Source organism: Anomaloglossus baeobatrachus, chromosome 7, assembly GCF_048569485.1.
Source record: "Anomaloglossus baeobatrachus isolate aAnoBae1 chromosome 7, aAnoBae1.hap1, whole genome shotgun sequence".
Lineage (NCBI taxonomy): Eukaryota > Metazoa > Chordata > Amphibia > Anura > Aromobatidae > Anomaloglossus > Anomaloglossus baeobatrachus.
The window spans coordinates 127097334-127114938 of NC_134359.1; the positions used below are offsets into that span (position 1 = coordinate 127097334).

General features: G+C 43.2%; 1 protein-coding gene across 5 annotated transcripts in view; it reads left to right on the forward strand.

Moving 5' to 3' along the window:
• PARD3B (par-3 family cell polarity regulator beta) overlaps positions 1-17605 on the forward strand; it is a 1965757-nt gene that overhangs the window by 641502 nt on the left and 1306650 nt on the right. The window lies entirely within an intron of this gene.

The following is a 17605-nucleotide window of genomic DNA, read 5'->3' on the forward strand; positions in this document are numbered from 1 at the left end:
GGTCTGAGCGTGTCCTGCTCCTCTGCCCTACACCTCAGACGCGGCTGCTCCATTCCTCTCCTCTGGCTGCCAGTGCACACTCTGCAGCTTCCAGTCTCACTACCCACCACTAGCTGGGATGCTAGGGCTAAGCCCCCTCCCTGGGTCTGCCCAGGGGTCCCCTCTAAGCTGTGTGTGTGTCCTGGTTACTACGTGTCTGTGTGTGTCCACACCCTAGTCAGCCTTTAGGATTACCTGTTTTGTACTGACCCAGGCGTGGGTGCAGTACTCAGTGGTGCCTGACCAGGTCAGGGGCGCCACACACTGATGAGGGGCAAACACAGCTATTTGATGTGTTACACCATGTGAGGAAATAACTGCAAGGCTTTATTGGGAATTCCGCATGGTTATGCTCTTGGTCAAGTTAGCCTTCTCTGACAGATATAAACTTCTGCATTTTTGGTGATTTGTGCAAAAGGAATAGTAAATTGTTCAAACTCACAAAGTCCAGTGAATTTCCGAAAGTGCAACACAAATTTGTTTGGCCTTAAATCAGTTCACTTTTCTATGTACCTTTTTCTAGAATATGCTGCACTAATAGGAAATTCTGTTTTGTAAGATGACAGTGTCTGCATCTCTTGTGTTAACTGCCTATAAAAGTGGTGAAATGCAGTAGACACGAACATAGCTTGTTTTTACATCATATTAAATTTACAGTCTGTTGTTATATACTCCTATAAAGTGGACACAATTTTCAGTTTGTTCTCCCAGTAGCCACATCTTTATATCAGCTTCATACCCAACTATTTTCTCTTTTAGTAGTATCATCAAATAGATATAACTCAAGTCTGCATCTAAAGATTGTGTCTCTTCCACTACATTTAAACAACCTGAATGTCTTTTCCAAAGTCCAGAAGTTGTTTAGTTGGATAAAAGATTTGAAAGATATATTTTCTTTTTTGACGGTGAATGATTGACGCGTACCAAACCCATACAACTGTCCAAGTGATTGAAAGATTAGAAGACAACCTAGAACTGCAGATAACATGCACAGAGATAAATCAAAGTCAATACATAAAAATATCATATGTCTGCTTGTAAAAAAGTGTCATTATTTCAATCAATAAGCAGGACAATGGTCTGCTAAGAAGAAAAGACATTTTTGTAGAGCTCAGTTTCTAAAAAAAACTTATTTGAATTGACCTGCAAAAAAGGCAACTTTTTTGACCACAATATATGACATGAAACTCAAAGTATTTGGGATATGGAATAATATAGTACAAAATATAGTAATTTATTGGTTAACGACAATTTCTTTGCCAGACAGGAAGGGTAAAAGTGACTGACATCCAAACCCTTTGTTACCAGTGCATGAATAAGGCTAAGGACACACGGTGAGTAAAACTGAGCGAGTGGAATGCGATAAAAATCACATTCCATTCGGCCAATGTTACTCTATGGAGCAGCTCCCATGAGTAATTTTTTTCTCAGCCCTAATCAAAACGAGAATACAATCACAGCATGCTGCGGGTGGAATCCGATTTGTTTTCTCTTGCACCCATACAAATCTATGGGTGCGAGAGAAATGTGACGCCCTGGACCCCAGGGGTCACAGGTCACTACACAACATCATACACCCACCCTTCCCTGAACAGGTCACACCAGTCACACATGAAACCCTTGTTGCCATCCTCCAGGGTTGATGTCCACACCAGGTGGGGCGGAGCCAGGCGGTTGGCCCTGCCCGCCGAGGAGTTCACAGACCTTGAGGCGGGAAAACACAGTAGTCAGTCAGAGAGTCCCGTTGTGGGCAGTAGAGTGAGTGAGGAGTGAAAACTGTGGGTGTCTGGGTTGGATCCCAGGCACGTCCAGCAAGGTCGGCAGATGGTGATGGCCGTCTGCAGGAGTTGGTAAAGGTCAGCGGAACCGTAGGACCGGGGTCGGGCGGTGGCCCGCCGGTACCGAATCGGGGAGCCGATTGGAGCCAAACACCAGGCAGGGTACTCAGATCCCGACTAGGCTTAAAGCCAACCTCTAGTCAAATTTTCTGATTGTGGTCTGGACCTCAGGGGTTCATTCCCACCCAAGTCCCGATTGAAGGCAACAGCCCAACCGTTCCAGATAAGTGCCACCGCCAAGGGCCAGAGATCCAAAGGGCCAGCGTCTGCGGGAAAAAGGGCTCCTCTCACACGTATATGTCGGAGAGCGGACTACCGGTGCCCAGGCATTGGAGTGAAGATACAAAACACAGGTTCAGGGAAACGACAGCCACCATCAACCCATCCAGGGAGAACACCGCAGCCGGCTGTGGGCCCCCGGCTATCCAGCCGTTTGATTTACCAGAGACTCTGTCCATCTGTGTCTGAGTGAGTACACCTGTGCCATCCGGCACCGCGCTGCGCTGCACCGCAACCCTGCACCCTGTGAACCTCATCCTACGGGAACCCAACCTCTTACCGGGCCCCGGGACCAACCGCCCCTACCCACGGAGGGGTCAACACCTAGCTGCTCCCCGCCATCGCTCCCGGGAACCCCGTCACCAGTAGCGGTGGCGCCCACCATCACCACAACCCGTGGGTGGCATCACAAACTCTGTATATATCCCAAATCCAAATTCCACCCCTTTTTCACTCGTGCGCAAGGAACGCTGCTCAAGCCCCGGGTCTGGCCCGCTCGAGCCACCGAGGAGGAGGCACCGGATCCAAGCACGATCTCCTCGAGCAGCCCCCGCGACGGGGAAGCTGGCCGCCGCCCCCAACAGAAACATCGCACTGCACTCACATTACAGCGAAGTGAACTGCGATATATGCATCAGCTGATAATGGAGGAGATTGGAAGATTTCTCCCTCTCCCCCTCCGCACCTATGCCGCACCCGGTAGACCTCTGATGTCACCGTGTTGTCTTCGAGTGGCAATGTGGCCATATCAGGCGCAAGCAACAGGCTTTTGTAATGGGGGTTAAAAATGATGCTTAAAAGGGGGAGAAGTAAAATAAATAAAACTAATAAATAAAGATTTTGTGACACCAGTTGGGATGTTCGGCTTTGGTATGGCCGGGCACTGTAGGAGGGTCCCAGGAATTAGGTGGTTGTGCGCAGTGCCAGAGGGTTGTCCTCTTGCCCCACCCAACTAGGGTTGCCCCACCTGGGGATGTTGAGGTAGAGATGGCGCAGCAGGGAATGTAATTATGGAATATAATATATTATTATATATTATAGAATGGAATACTCCCACATATCCCAGCATCCAACAATAGTAGGAAGAGGACTGTTCACATCAAAGGGATATTTTTTGCAGCTTTTATTCACCTTACAAGCATCGCAGCAGGGAATAATTCAGCCAGAGACAGGACAGGGAGCTTTTAACTTTTTATTGTATCTCTGTAGAATGTTATCACAGCATCCAATGATGGGGGTACTTCCTGCTCTGATGAGAGTTAGTTTCTCTGCTGTATGGTGATAGTGTACTCTTCCTCTGCTACTATTTCCCTACCTGGGAATAGGTATCTCGGTATCCTGGGATTCCCAAGACAAGAACAATCTGAATTTGTTATCCCATCTAACGAGCAGGTGACTGGAATCCTGAAGGAAAACTCACTATTTCTTCTAGAAGTTTCCAGACTCACATGTGCCACTGTGCTCCCGTAATTTCACTGCCCCTTGTAAAAAGGCTGCAGTCTCTCAGTTTGTCACCGACTTTGAAAGCACTGGTGACCTAGGGACTGATACCCTGTCAAGTGTAGCTGGTCCTCCAGAGGTTTTTGCAATTACCTCAGGACAGGACCTCTCCTTAGTACTAGTGATTTGTCGGTTGTGAACGATCCGACACAAAGATCCGGCTCCCTGCAGTGACTGACAGGAGCCGGATCATTAAAGAGAGCCACTAAAATCTCTAAACGGCTCTTTTTGCCTCTTAAACCCCGCCCACCCGTGGCTAAACTTCGCCCACTCAATGATCTAATTGGGCCCTTGAAAGTGGGCGAGCTTTAGCCACGGGTGGGTGGGGTTTCAGCAGCATCACTATAATCTTAAATATGTGTTCACCTGGGGTGAACACATATTTAATAAGGAACCGAGAACGATCTAAAAGATCCAACTCTTTTTGGTGAGTGAAGCTATGGGAACCGGATCACCAAAAAGAGCCGGACTGCCCATCACTACTTAGTACACTCCTCACTTCACCCTCCCCTATCTCCTTTTAGCTTTTAGGGCTCAGTCTTAAGTGTTGGTTTTACCTCAAAAGAACAGTCCTAGCAAGGAAGTGTATGCAAATGTGTGTTTTGTGGTGAACAGCAGAGAAAACCTAATTCTCATTAAGGCTAACAATACATGGTATACAGATGGAAATACACATGTAGTTATTACCTTTAGTGACTAGGCACAGGGCGTCACATATCCATCCTCTCCTTTGCGGCTTTGCTGCAATCGCAGGATTCCATCACAGAGGCATGACACTTGGCTTACACTCCAGCAGAGCAACAGCCGAGTGTCATGCGATGCACTCTCAGTAGTGCTCGTGTGGCCCTAACCTAAGGCTCTAACTTAGGGAGATGATCCTGTGTCATTTTTTTATGCCATGCTCAAAATAGGTTTCTGCAGAATGGTTGTAGTTTCCGTTTTTAGGAGTATTTAGAAAGTACTCCCAAATAAACTGCAGAAATGCAGTCTTAACATATTGACTCTGCAAAAACTCTTACTGTCGCTCTCATTCATTCTCGCTTGGATTATTGTAACTCTCTACTAATTGGTCTCCCTGTTACTAAACTCTCCCCTCTCCAATCCATTCTGAATTTCGCAGCCAGGATCATTTTCCTCTGCAACCGCTTCACTGATGCCTCTGCTTTTTGCCAGTCATTGCACTGGTTGCCTATCAGTTACAGAATCCAATATAAACTTATCACTCTCACTTACAAAGCTCTCCACAGTTCTGCACCACCCTACATCTCCTCCCTCATCTCTGTCTATCACCCCACCCGTGCCCTCCGCTCTGCTAATGACTTAAGACTGACATCCTCAACAATTCGAACCTCCCACTCCCGTCTTCAAGATTTCTCACGAGCTGCGCCTATGCTCTGGAACACACTACCAAGAGAAATCCGATTAATTCCCAACATCCACACCTTTAAGCGGGCCCTAAAAACGCATTTCTTTAGACTAGCCTATCACCTCACTGCCCTGATCTAATCTAGTCCCTTTCTGCCCTTCAAAAAACTTACTTCCAGTCCTCGTCCCCTGTACCTGTATAAATTCTCACCGACAGGTTCATGCAGCTGCTTTTGAATATCCTATTAAATCGATGGCTGGACCATATATATCTTAATTTTGTTATTTTGTATTGTCTCATATTGTCTGTACATGTCCCCTCTTAATTGTAAAGCGCTGCAGAATATGTTGGCGCTATAGAAATAAAAATTATTATTATTATTATTATTATTATTATAATAATATTATTATTAACCCCTTAAGGATGAAGCCAGTTTTGTACTTAATGCCCAGGCCATTTTTTGTAATTTTGACCAGTGTCCCTTTATAAGACAATAACTCTGGAACGCTTCAATGGATCCCGGTGATTCTGATAATGTTTTTTCGTGACATATTGGACTTCATGTTAGAGATAAATTTAGGATGATTTTTTTTATTTTATTTGTGAAAAAATCTAAAATTTTAATTTTTATGCCCATAAACCAGAGAGTTATGTCACACAAAATAGTTAATAAATAACATTTCCCACTTGTCTACTTTAGATCAGCGCAATTTTTGAAACTAAATTTTTTGGGGTTAGGAAGTTAAAAGGGTTCAAAGTTCATCAGCAATTTCCCATTTTTTCAACAAAATTTACAAAACCATTTTTTTAGGGACCACATTTGAAGTGACTTTGAGAGGCCCAGGTGAAAGAAAATACCCAAAAGTGACACCATTCTAAAAACTGCACCCCTCAAGGTACTCAAAACCACATCCAAGAAGTTCATTAACCCTTCATGTGCTTCACAGGAACTAAAGTAATGTGGAATGAAAAAAAAAATAACATTTTACCTAAAAATGTTGCTTTAGCACTAATTTTCTTACTTTTTCAAGAGGTAACACCAAAAATTGGACCTCACACTTTGTTACCCACTTTCTTATGAGCGCGCCAATACACCACATGTGGTCAGAAACCTTTGTTTGGGTAAATGGGAGGCCTTGGAACGAAAGGAGCAATATTTGAATTTTGGAAAGCAAAGTTGGCTGAAACAGATTGCGGGCACCATGTTGCATTTACAGATCCCCTAAGGTACCTAAACAGCAGGAACCCCCCTCAAGTGACCCAATTTTGGAAACTAGATCCCTTAAGGCTTCTATCGAGGGGTATAGTGAGCATTTTAGACCCACATGTACTTCACAGATTTTGATAACGTTACTTTGTCATATTGAAAATTGTCATTTTTTTCTCAAAAATGTTGCTTTAGCATCAATTTTCTCACTTTTTCAAGAGGTAATTCCAAAACTTTTACCCACATGTTTGTTACCCACTTTTTTATGAGCGCGGTGATACCACACATGTGGTCTGAAACCTTCGTTTGGACAAATAGCTGAAAAAGATTGCGGGCACCATGTCGCATTTGGAGGACCCCTAAGGTACGTAAACAGCAAAAAACCACCACAAGTGACCCCATATTGGAAACTAGACCTCTCAAGGAATTTATCTAGATGTTTGGTGAGTACCCTGAACCCCCAGGTGCTTCACAGACGTTTATAACGTTGAGCCATGAAAATAAAAAAATTAAATTTTACCACAAAATTGTTACTTCAACCAGGTAGCTATTTTTTTTCACAAGGGTAACAGGAAAAAAATCACCATGAAATTTATTGTGCAATTTCTCCTGAGTTTGGTGATATCTTATATGTGGTGGAAATCAACTGTTTGGGCCCACGGCAGGGCTCGGAAGGGAAGGAGTGCAATTTGACTGCAAAATTGGCTGCAATCAATAGCGGACACCATGTTGCATTAGGAGAGCCCCTGAGGTGCCTAAACAGTGGAGGTCCCCCACAAGTGACCCCATTCTGGAAAATAGACCCCTTAAGGAATTTATCTAGATGTTTGGTGAGTACCCTGAACCCCCAGGTACTTCACAGAAGTTTATAATGTTGAGCTGTGAAAATAAAAAAATACATTTTTACCACAAAATTGTTACTTCAACCAGATAGCTGTTTTTTTTTAACAAGAGTAAAAGGAAAAAAAGCAGCATAAAATGTATTATGCAATTTCTTCTGAGTATGCTGATACCTTATGTGTGGTGGAAATCAACTGTTTGGGTGCACAGCAGGGCTCAGAAGGGAAAAAGTGCCATTGAACTGAACATTTGGCTGGAATAATTAGTGGACGCTATGTCGCATTTAAAAGCCCGTAAGGTGCCTAAACAGTGGAGGTCCCCCACAAGTGACCCCATTCTGGAAACAAGACACCTCATGGCTTTTATCTAGGTGTATATTGAGCATTTTGAATCCACGAATACTTCACAGAATTTGATAAGCTTAGGTTGCCATATTGAAAATTTTCATTTTTTTCACAAAAATGTTTCTTTAGCATCACATTTTTCACTTTTTCAAGAGGCAACAACAAAACGTGGACCCCAGAGGTTGTTATCCAATTTCTTGTGAGTGCAGGGATACCCCATATGTGGCCAAAAACCTCTGTTTGGATAAATGGGAGAGCTTGGAATGGAAGAAGCACCATTTGAATTTTGGAAAAGTTGAATTAAATTGTGCGCACCATGTCACATTAGCAGGGCCTCTTGGGTACCTATATATCAGAAACCCCCCACAGGTGACCCCATTTTGGAAACTGGACCCCTCAAGGATTTTATTCAGGAGTATAGTAAGCATTTTGAATCCACAGGTACTTCACAAAAATGTTGCTGCAGGAACAATATTCTCACTGTTAGGCTATGTGGCCATGATCCAGCGACACGGCGTCTAGTACCCAGTGCCAGCTCTCCTGCAGAGATGTGAGTGTTGTCCACGGGAGAACACAGTTGCCCATGCCCTCGATTTGGGTTCAGGCTGCCGTGGACTTTAGCTCTATTCTACCTGTAGAGAACACTCTCGTCTTCGCAGCATAAATTGACTTGCTGAGGCTCTGGAAGCTGCACCACAGGTCGGTTTATGCTGCGGAGAAAAGAAACACACTGGGCATGAGATTTCTAAAAATCCTTCCACTGTGCTTCTACTGCACAACTCATCACTATGGATGCAGGGAAAACACTCTGCGCCCAAAACGCTGCAAACCCTGATCGTGGGCACACAGCGTAAAATGCTACAGTGGATGAATGGATAGATGTCAAACATATATAACATCCCACCCCCCTGCATATTCTAAGCTGGCGCCCTTTAGTGCCTTTCGTGTGGCACTAAAGGATGCCTAGCCTTGTATTTAGCCCAAAAAGAAAAAAAATAATTAAAATAAATGACGTGGGGTCCCCCCTATTTTTGATAGCCAACTAGGGTAAAGCAGACAGCTGTAGCCTGCAAACCACAGCTCACAGCTTTCTCTTGGCTGGTGATCAATTCGGAGGGCTCCCCAAGCTGTTTTTTTTAATTATTTATAAATAAATAATTAAAAAAAAACAAAAACGTGGGGTCCCCCCAAATTAGATCACCAGCCAAGGTGAAGCTGACAGCTGGGGTTTGGTATTCTCAGGGTGGGAAGAGCCATGGTTATTGGACTCTTCCCAGCCTAAAAATTGCAGGCCGTAGCCGCCCCAGAAGTGGCGCATCCATTAGATGTGCCAATCCTGGTGCTTCTCCCCAACTCATCCCGTTGCCCTGGTGCGGTGGCAAACGGGGTAATAAATGGGGTTGATACCAGATGTGTAATGTCACCTGGCATCAAGCCCAGCAATTAGTGATGTCACGGCGTCTATTTGATACCAGACATAACTAATTGACAGTTTTAAAAAAAAAAATTGACAACAAAAAAAAAATTTATTTGAAAAAACACTCCACAAAATATTGCCTCTTTCACCAATTTATTGAAGAAAAGAAAAAATAAATCGGGTCCCTGTAATCCATTGTGAAAGTCCCGCAACGATTATGGACCTTCTAGAATATGGGGGGCACGTTCAGGAAACGTATCCCCCATTTTCTAGGAGTGCAGACCCTCCATTAGAGGAGAGTGGGTGCAAAGAATCTGCACTCACCCTCCCTGGGTCACAGCTGCAGAGTGCGAGCAGCCAGCACAGCGTCTCTGAAAGCAAACCAGGAAGCTGAGCTGACAGCCGCGCTCTGCACGTGTGACCGGCGTTCACTGTGAAGGAGGAGGGGGCCGCGGGGGATCAGAGCTGAGACAGGTACGGGGGACACCTGGGCACACCGGGGGTGGGAATAGGTGGTGACCTGGCAGGGCCTGGGGAGCAGTTTTCTGTCGTATATGTCATAGCACATGCGACAGAAACCAGAGAAATGCGGGCGGCGCACTGCTGTGCGCGCCAGCGTGCGCGCGGCCATCTTGGATTTTCGGGAGGGGGGTCGGGAGGGATCAGGGGGACACTTTGGTGACACCGGGGGACCGGAGGGGACTGGGGAGGACCGGGGGATGAGATTTATCTCCCTTCTGACATGTTTGTTTATGCCAGAATGGAGATAATTCATTTTTTACCGGCGCTGCCATTTACTGTAACCTGATCATCGGTATACGGTGTATACCAGTCATCAGGTGAGTGGGGACCAGAAAAAACGGCCTGAATTATGATCTCCAGGGTCTCAGCTACCCCCAGCAGCTGAGACCCCGAAAATTTTCCGACTCTGGGGGGCGCTAGAGCCTTTTTTCCGACCGCCGTTAAAAAGCGGCGGTTTGGAAGAAGTACCCTAATTTGTCGCCGCTAAAAGGCGTTTCGGCGGTCGTTAAGGTGTTAAAGATCCCTCGCTTTCTGGCACTGCTTCAGGTAAACACAGACACTGGGTTCTTGTCAAACAAGGCGAGGTTTATAAAATGTCAATAACCTTGACAGTATTCAAAGGGAAGTAACAAAAGAAAACGAATCACAGTATCTTCTCTGGGTAGGCAAATTAAGCACATGGACTCTTACCCTTGCAGTGACACAGGCCTTGCTCCTCTCTCCATTGGATAAGCAGCCAGACTGACTACCTCTACAACACCACACACACCTGAGCCAATTTAGCTGTCTTTATGGGAGTTGCAAAAGCCAGATTAGAGTTATGGGAGTGACCATTCCCACCCAGGCTCTTTGGCCAATCCTAAAATCCAGGGCCTAAAATTCGGTTCCATTAAAAAACCTCTAAAACAACTTATTAATTCTGGACCCTTCATTTCCAGAATTAATATCACCTCAGTGACACATACCTTTTATCTAGGACCTTTTGGTTTCCCACATAGGTTTTTGATATAAGTTGTAAATGTATCCTATAGCGGTCTATCTGAGATAATATCATATGTATTTACCAGACGTATTTTATTAGGATGTTGAACTTTACAGTTACTATTTGTGCTGACAAAGCTGCTGGCAGATACAAATAACATGTCTATAATGGCCAGATTGACCCAGCGTATGCATAATTCGGTCACCTCATCTTTTTTTTTTGGGGGGGGGTTTCGGGGTGTAGAGTATTTTAGTTGGCTACAATGTTTTATGTAAGAGCATGCTGTAAAAAAAAAGTACTTAGGGTGACATACAGGGCAGGACAGGACAGGGCCATAAGGATGATTTCTGTCAGTGTATGCCAGTGCAGTAGTACACCTTACATCAGAGGTATAATTATGACAACTAGTCTAAAGGTGGTGTCACACATAGCGACGACGAGAACGACGTCGCTGCTAAGTTACCATTTTCTGTGACGTAGCAGCGACGTCCCGTCGCTGACGCTGTGTGTGACATCCAGCAATGACCTGGCCCCTGCTGTGAGGTCGCCGGTCGTTGCTGAATGTCCTGCTTCATTTTTTGGACTTTGCTCTCCTGCTGTGAAGCACACATCACTGTGTGTGACAGCGAGAGAGCGACGAACTGAAGCGAGCAGGGAGCAGTCTGGCAGCCTGCGGAAAACTGTAACTACGGTAAACATCGGGTAACCAAGAAGCCCTTTCCTTGGTTACCCGATATTTACCTTAGTTACTAGCGTCCGCCGCTCTCACGCTGCCAGTGCCGGCTCCCTGCTCCCTGCATACGTAGCTGGAGTACACATCGGGTAATTAGCCCGATGTGTACTCTGGCTAGGAGTGCAGGGAACAGGGAGCTGGCACTGGCAGCGTGAGAGCGGCGGACGCTAGTAACAAAGGTAAATATCGGGTAACCAAGAGAAGTGCTTTCCTTGGTTACCCGATATTTACCTTAGTTACGCTTCCACGTGTCACTGCTGGCTGGGGGCTGGTCACTGGTCGCTGATGAGATTTGCCTGTTTGACAGCTCACCAGCGACCATGTAACAACGCCGCAGCGATCCTGATAAGGTCCGATCGCTGGTCGTAATCACTGCTGCGTCGCTATGTGTGACACCACCTTAAAGGTAGAATTGAAGTAGAGAGAGAAAGAAAATGCGCATATAGTGGGATCACCAGAAATAGTAGCAAATATCATTTATTTATATGAAAAAAAACATACCAAAACACAGATATGAGATAAAAACAATTAAAAAGCAACAGCTTGTACACACATTTAGTACCAATGGTATATGGCACCAAACAGCACCCCACCCCCTCAACAGGCCAAAGAACCCAAAATACGAGACTCCAATAAATATGTACAATAAAGCAGGACCCAAATTGGTTCAATAATATACAATGCAGCAAGACCCTAATAGGTTCAATAACAAAAAGAGATTTACCCAATAATTGATATAATGCAGGTACCAGACAATGCAAGTATAACAACAGACAAAAGTGCATACACTAAATGACGCAAAGAGAACTGCACTAGTATACACAACCAGTAACCTGCCTTAGAGAGATGAATGGAGCCACATGCGTAGCAGGACACATGCCTGCATGCAGATAACACAGGGTAAAAGGCCAAGGGGATGCATGAGATGGGTAGGGTGGGTAAATCTCTTTTTGTTATTGAACCTAATTACCACCATAATGGGAGGTTGGGTATTCTTGGGGAGACGCTGCAACTTCTGTATTTCTCCATTTCATATTGGATTGTTCAGCAGTTTAATGGATACAAGACCCTTGGAAATTACTTTAGAATTTTTTAGTCTGTTACTTAAACAATTGTGTCTCTCTCTAATCCTCATTGTTATTGGTTCATGAAAACTTTTTGGTGTCTTCACTTATGGTACCGTCTCACTAAACGACGTACCAGTGATTCCGAGTTAATAGGGTGGCTTAATATTACATTTTATTATTCTACTTGCGATCACTCAAACATTTTATATCAGGTATGAAAATATAAAGAACTTAAAATCACAAGTCCAATAAGTGTTGTGTATAACATTTTTTTCAATGTGCTTTAGCTCTGTTTGGATTGAAAACTCTGGGGCCCTAGTACTAAAATAAAGTAGAAATCTATATCTATCACAATACACCTGCCTTAGAAATAGCAAGATCTTAGAATATCTCATTTATATTGAAAATAGTTATGCAATTTTGAAGAAACAAAATGGCAAACGTTGACTGCGGTGTGTAATCAGAAAAGGTCAAAATAACTGAAAAATTTCACTGTGCATAACTATTGCCCCCTAAAGTCAGTACTTTGTAAATCCTCCTTTTGCGGCAGTTACAGCTGCAAGTCGCCTTGGATAAGTCTCTATGAGCTTTCCACATCTTCCACTGGGATTGTTGCCCATTCCTCAAGGCAAAACTGCTCCAACTCCTTCAAGTGAGATGGTTTCCCCTAGTGAACATCAATCTTCAAGTCTCACCACAGATTCTCAAGTTAGATTATGGTCTTGGCTTTTGATTATGCCACTAAAATACATTTACACGTTTCTCCTTAAACCACTAAAATGTTACTTTTGCAGTACTTTAGCAGTATGCTTTGGGTCTTTGTCTTGTCTTTGTCTTGTTAGAAGGGTAATCTCCCTCCCAGTCTCAAATCACTGACAGACTGAAACAGGTTTTCCTCAAGAATATCCCTGTATTTCACACCATCCATCTTCCCCTCGACTCTGACCATTTTCTCTGTCCCTGATGACATAAAACATCCCCTTAGTATGATGCTACCGCCATGTGTCACTGTGGGAATGGTGTTTTGGTGTGATGAGCAGTGTTGGTTTGGCTCCAAATATAGTGTTTACCATAATACCCAAAAAGTTACATTTTGAGCTGATCTGATCAAAGTACCCTCCTCTATATATTTGGGGAGTTTCTCACATGTTTTTTAGCAAAATTAAAACGAGCCTTTAAAATTTTATCGGTAAGCAAAGTTTTATTTTTGTAACCACTTTTCCTTAAAGGCCAGCATTATCCAGTGTACAGCTTATTGTTGTCATATGGACAGATAATCCAGTCTCTGCTTGGGAACTATGAAACTCCTTCAGGGTTATCTTTGGTCTCTGTGCTGCCTTTCTGATTAGTGCCCTCTTTGCCCGGTCTGAGCGTTTTGGGATATTTTTTTAGAACCCAACCCTGACTTGTACTTTTCAAAACCTTTGTCGCTTACCTGTTTGGAGATCAACTTGTTTTTTTATGGTGTTGTTTGGTTAGTGGTGTCCCTTGCTTAACCTTTTCACGACCGGACGATTTTACGCTCTCTGTTTTTTTTTGCCACTATTCCAAGAGACGTAACTTTTTTATTTTTCAGTCAATATGGTCATGTGAGGGCTCGTTTTTGCAGAACAAGCTGTACTTTTAAACCATGAGTTTTACCATATAGTGTACTGGAAAACGGTGAAAAAATTCCAAATGCGGAAAAATTGCAAAAAAAAAGTGATTGCACGATTGTTTTTGAGATATTGTATTCATTGTGTTCCCTATATGGTAAAACCGATGGGTCAGTGTGATGCCTGAGGTCGTTCCGAATTTGCAGACACCAAACATGTATAGGTTTACTTTTATCTAAGTGGTTAAAAAAATCAGAAGTTTGTCCGAAAAAAGTGGCATACATTTTGCACCATATTCCGTGATCCATAGTGTTCTCACTTTTTCGGAACTATGGATTATTAATGGCTTGTTTTTTGCATCTTGAGCTGACGTTTTTAACCGTACCATTTTTGTGCAGGTGATAAGTTTTGGTCGCCTATTATTGCAAAATTTGCGGCGACCATAAAACGGAATTTTGGCGTTTGGATTTTTTTTGCCGCTATGCCGTTTACCGATTAGATTAATTGATTTTATATTTTCGTAGATCGGGCATTTCTGAATGCGGCGATACCAAATGTGTGTATATTTTTTTTTAACCCTTTAATTTTCAATTAAGTGAAATGGGGGTGATTTGAACTTTTAGTTTTTTGTTTTTTTTAATTTTTAATCCTTTTTTAAACTTTTTTTTAATTTTTTTAGGTCCCCTAGGGGACTATAATGATCAGCAAGCTGATCGTGCATTCATTTCTTCCGATCAGAGCAGCACCACTCAGACTGGGAGAAATTATCATCTCTTGTAACAAGCAGCACTCGGCAGTTTCTTACAGGATCTGAGTCATTTGAATACAGGAGTCAACACATGACCCTGTGCTACCATGACAACCACCGGATCCACATGATCACATCACATGACTTCCGATATAATATACTTGTTAGTAAAGTTATAACGCGATCGCTATTATAATGGCACTGTCACATATTGACAGCGCCATTTATGAGGTTAAAAGGCACGGGCGGATAGCGACTCCGCTCGTGCCTAGCAGGCACACATGTCAGCTGTATAAATCAGCTGAAATGTGAGCTGATCGCCGGAGGCTGCTCGCTGCAGCCCGCAGGGATTAACACTATGACCACTAGGACATAATATTACTGCTCATGGTTGTTAAGAAGTTAATGGTGTTGCAGTCTCTGTGGCTTTTCAGAAAAGGTGTGTATATTTTGACAGACTATGGCACACTTAGATTGCACACAGGTTGACTTTCTTTCACTAAGCATGTGACTTATGAAGGTAATTGATTTTATATACAATAAATTCAATTTTTGCCAATATTTTTCTGTCTTCACTTCCTCAATTTAGACTATTTAGTGCTGATGCATCACATATAAATTGGATTCCAAAAATATTTAAACACAGGTTGTAATGTAACAAAATTGGTAAAAAGTCAAGGGAGTGAATACTTTCTCAAGGCACTGTATAATAAGCAAGAAATTATATGCAATACCAAATGGTGAAGAATTATACAAGGGTTTTAAAAAACCTTGTCTCCTTCTATTTTCACTTTTTTTTTTACATTAGTTTAGTTTTGTAAATCCATGTCTGTTAAAAAATGTGAGATGTTTCTTATAAGAAATGATGAGCAAGAGAATAACCCCTACAGACTGAGTGGAGCCAATTCACAGCTGTCCTGCACTATGCAATGGTTTATTTTACCGTGAAATTGTTAGGTGCTTTCTGTCACACATTAATTCTTGCTTTGTTCCAAAACCTAACTTACAGGAAACAGTCTAACCTCATCAAATTCCACCCACCAATGCTTATTATCTGAGAAATAGGAATTCACCGTAACAGCAAGCGCTTCTCCTTTTCAAGTCTAGAGGAGAACCTGCTTATATACAGCGAAGGATATTACTTTTAAAGCAATTTTTCTACCTGGTAATACTTTTCAGAAGTTTGGGGTAACACCAAAATCACTATTTATTCTTCCATAATAACTGATCTGCTGGGTCGAATACATACTGTGTAAAATTTAGAAAGTGTAACTTTAGGCTAGATTGGTTTACAGTGTACCTGATTTATCACAGCAACTTGTGCTGTTTTATAAATCTGGGGCATTATTTAGATTTTCTAGTATAAATTTACTTCCTTCAAGTTTTATCTTAAGGTTTAGTTTGCACCAAAATCTTGGTGCACGGTTTTGCATCTTAAACCACTCCTATTTTGCTATAATACATAATGTCTGTCCTGCTATACCCTGCCCTTATGCCAAGCAAGGCACAAAAAGTTAATGTTATATAAATATTGCAGTCTATCAAAATATGTGGTCACAAAACACAAAAAATGATCCACCACATTCCCAATGCAAAACTTAGAGGTCCTTTAAGGGTCCTTTAAAAGTTAAAGGGAACCTGTCACCAGTGTTTGAGTGCTATACTAAAACCAGCACTTTAAGCAGCACCTGTGCTGCATTCTATAAAAGTGTATCTTATCCCTGGACTTGCCCTGTGCACCCCACAAATACCTTTTGAAAATCTCCTACATTGTATGGTAATCCTTGGGTTCAGTCTGATGGGCGTCCTTCCTTGAGGCTTCAGTCACTCCTCTCCACACTGATTGCTGTACTCCTGTGGTGATTGACTTGTATGATGCCTCCTGCGCCATCCACATACCCCGGCTAAACCTCACGCCTGCATAGAGACATTGCCGGCTTGCGGAGGCACTCTTCGCTCTGCCCTACTGCAGGCAATGTCAAATACATAGGTGTGCATGCACAAAGTGGCAAAGTCTCTGCACATGCGCGAGTTGTAGCCTAGGTATGTGGATGACACTGGAGACAAAAACCACATCTCCGGGCAAAATCTTGCACCTACACAGATACTTCACAAGTTTGCGCACATGCACCTACTGTATGTATTTGGCACTGCCTGCATTAGGTCACAGTGAAGTGCCTCTGCGCAGGTGCAAGATTTTGCCCAGCGATGTGAATGGCGCTGGAGGTGTCATCCACGTCAATCATCAGCAGAGGACGGCGATCAGCATGGAAAGGAGGTACAGGACCTGCAACCAAGGTCGCCAATAAGATCGGACCCAAGGATTATCATACAGCACCGGAGAAGTTTTAAAGGTATTTGTGTGGTGTACAGCGCAAGTCAGGGGATAACATACACCTTTATAGGTGCTAGTTTTAGTTTATAACTAAAAAACTAGTGACAGATTCCCTTTAAGGGTTTATTTGAAATAATTCTCAATAAATAGTAATTATAATTTTGGATGTACAGTTGTTCAGTATAAAGTATGTTTAAAGGGGTTGTTTAGATAATAAATCTTGATGACCAATCAGATTGCTAGAGGTCTGACACCTGGCACCAATCAGCTGTTGGTAGCCCAGGTGGCTCCTGGATGTGAAAATTATTGAAATTAATGATATTGATATGTAATCCAAAGGAAACAGGAGTGGGGAGAAAGCTCGCCGTTAGTTCTGCAGATCCATAGGTGCGTGGACGTGGCTGGCTATCACAAGTTAATTAGAAAAAAGAAAAGGTCCAGCACCAACATTTTCCATAAAAATTTCTGCCTTCTTTATTGAGAAATAAGCACTAGAGATACCCAGGCTCAGTTATCAGGCTCGGTGCATAGGTCTACAATCTATATAGGGTGTTGAGGGACCCCAGGGACCAGCAGTAGGTTCGGTCAGGGGTCACCATCTTTCCTCTCCCTAGACACAAGGTCTACTTCCCCATACCTAGCGTGACACCCTGGATGAGAAAGAACTAGGAAAAAGCCCAAAATGTCAACGTCTACAATAAAAATGCTAATGTGTCTAAGTGTCATCAACTGGACTCGCTAGACCAAATACCTCCACCACCATATCTTGGTGTGGTCTGAGCACTCAGACCTC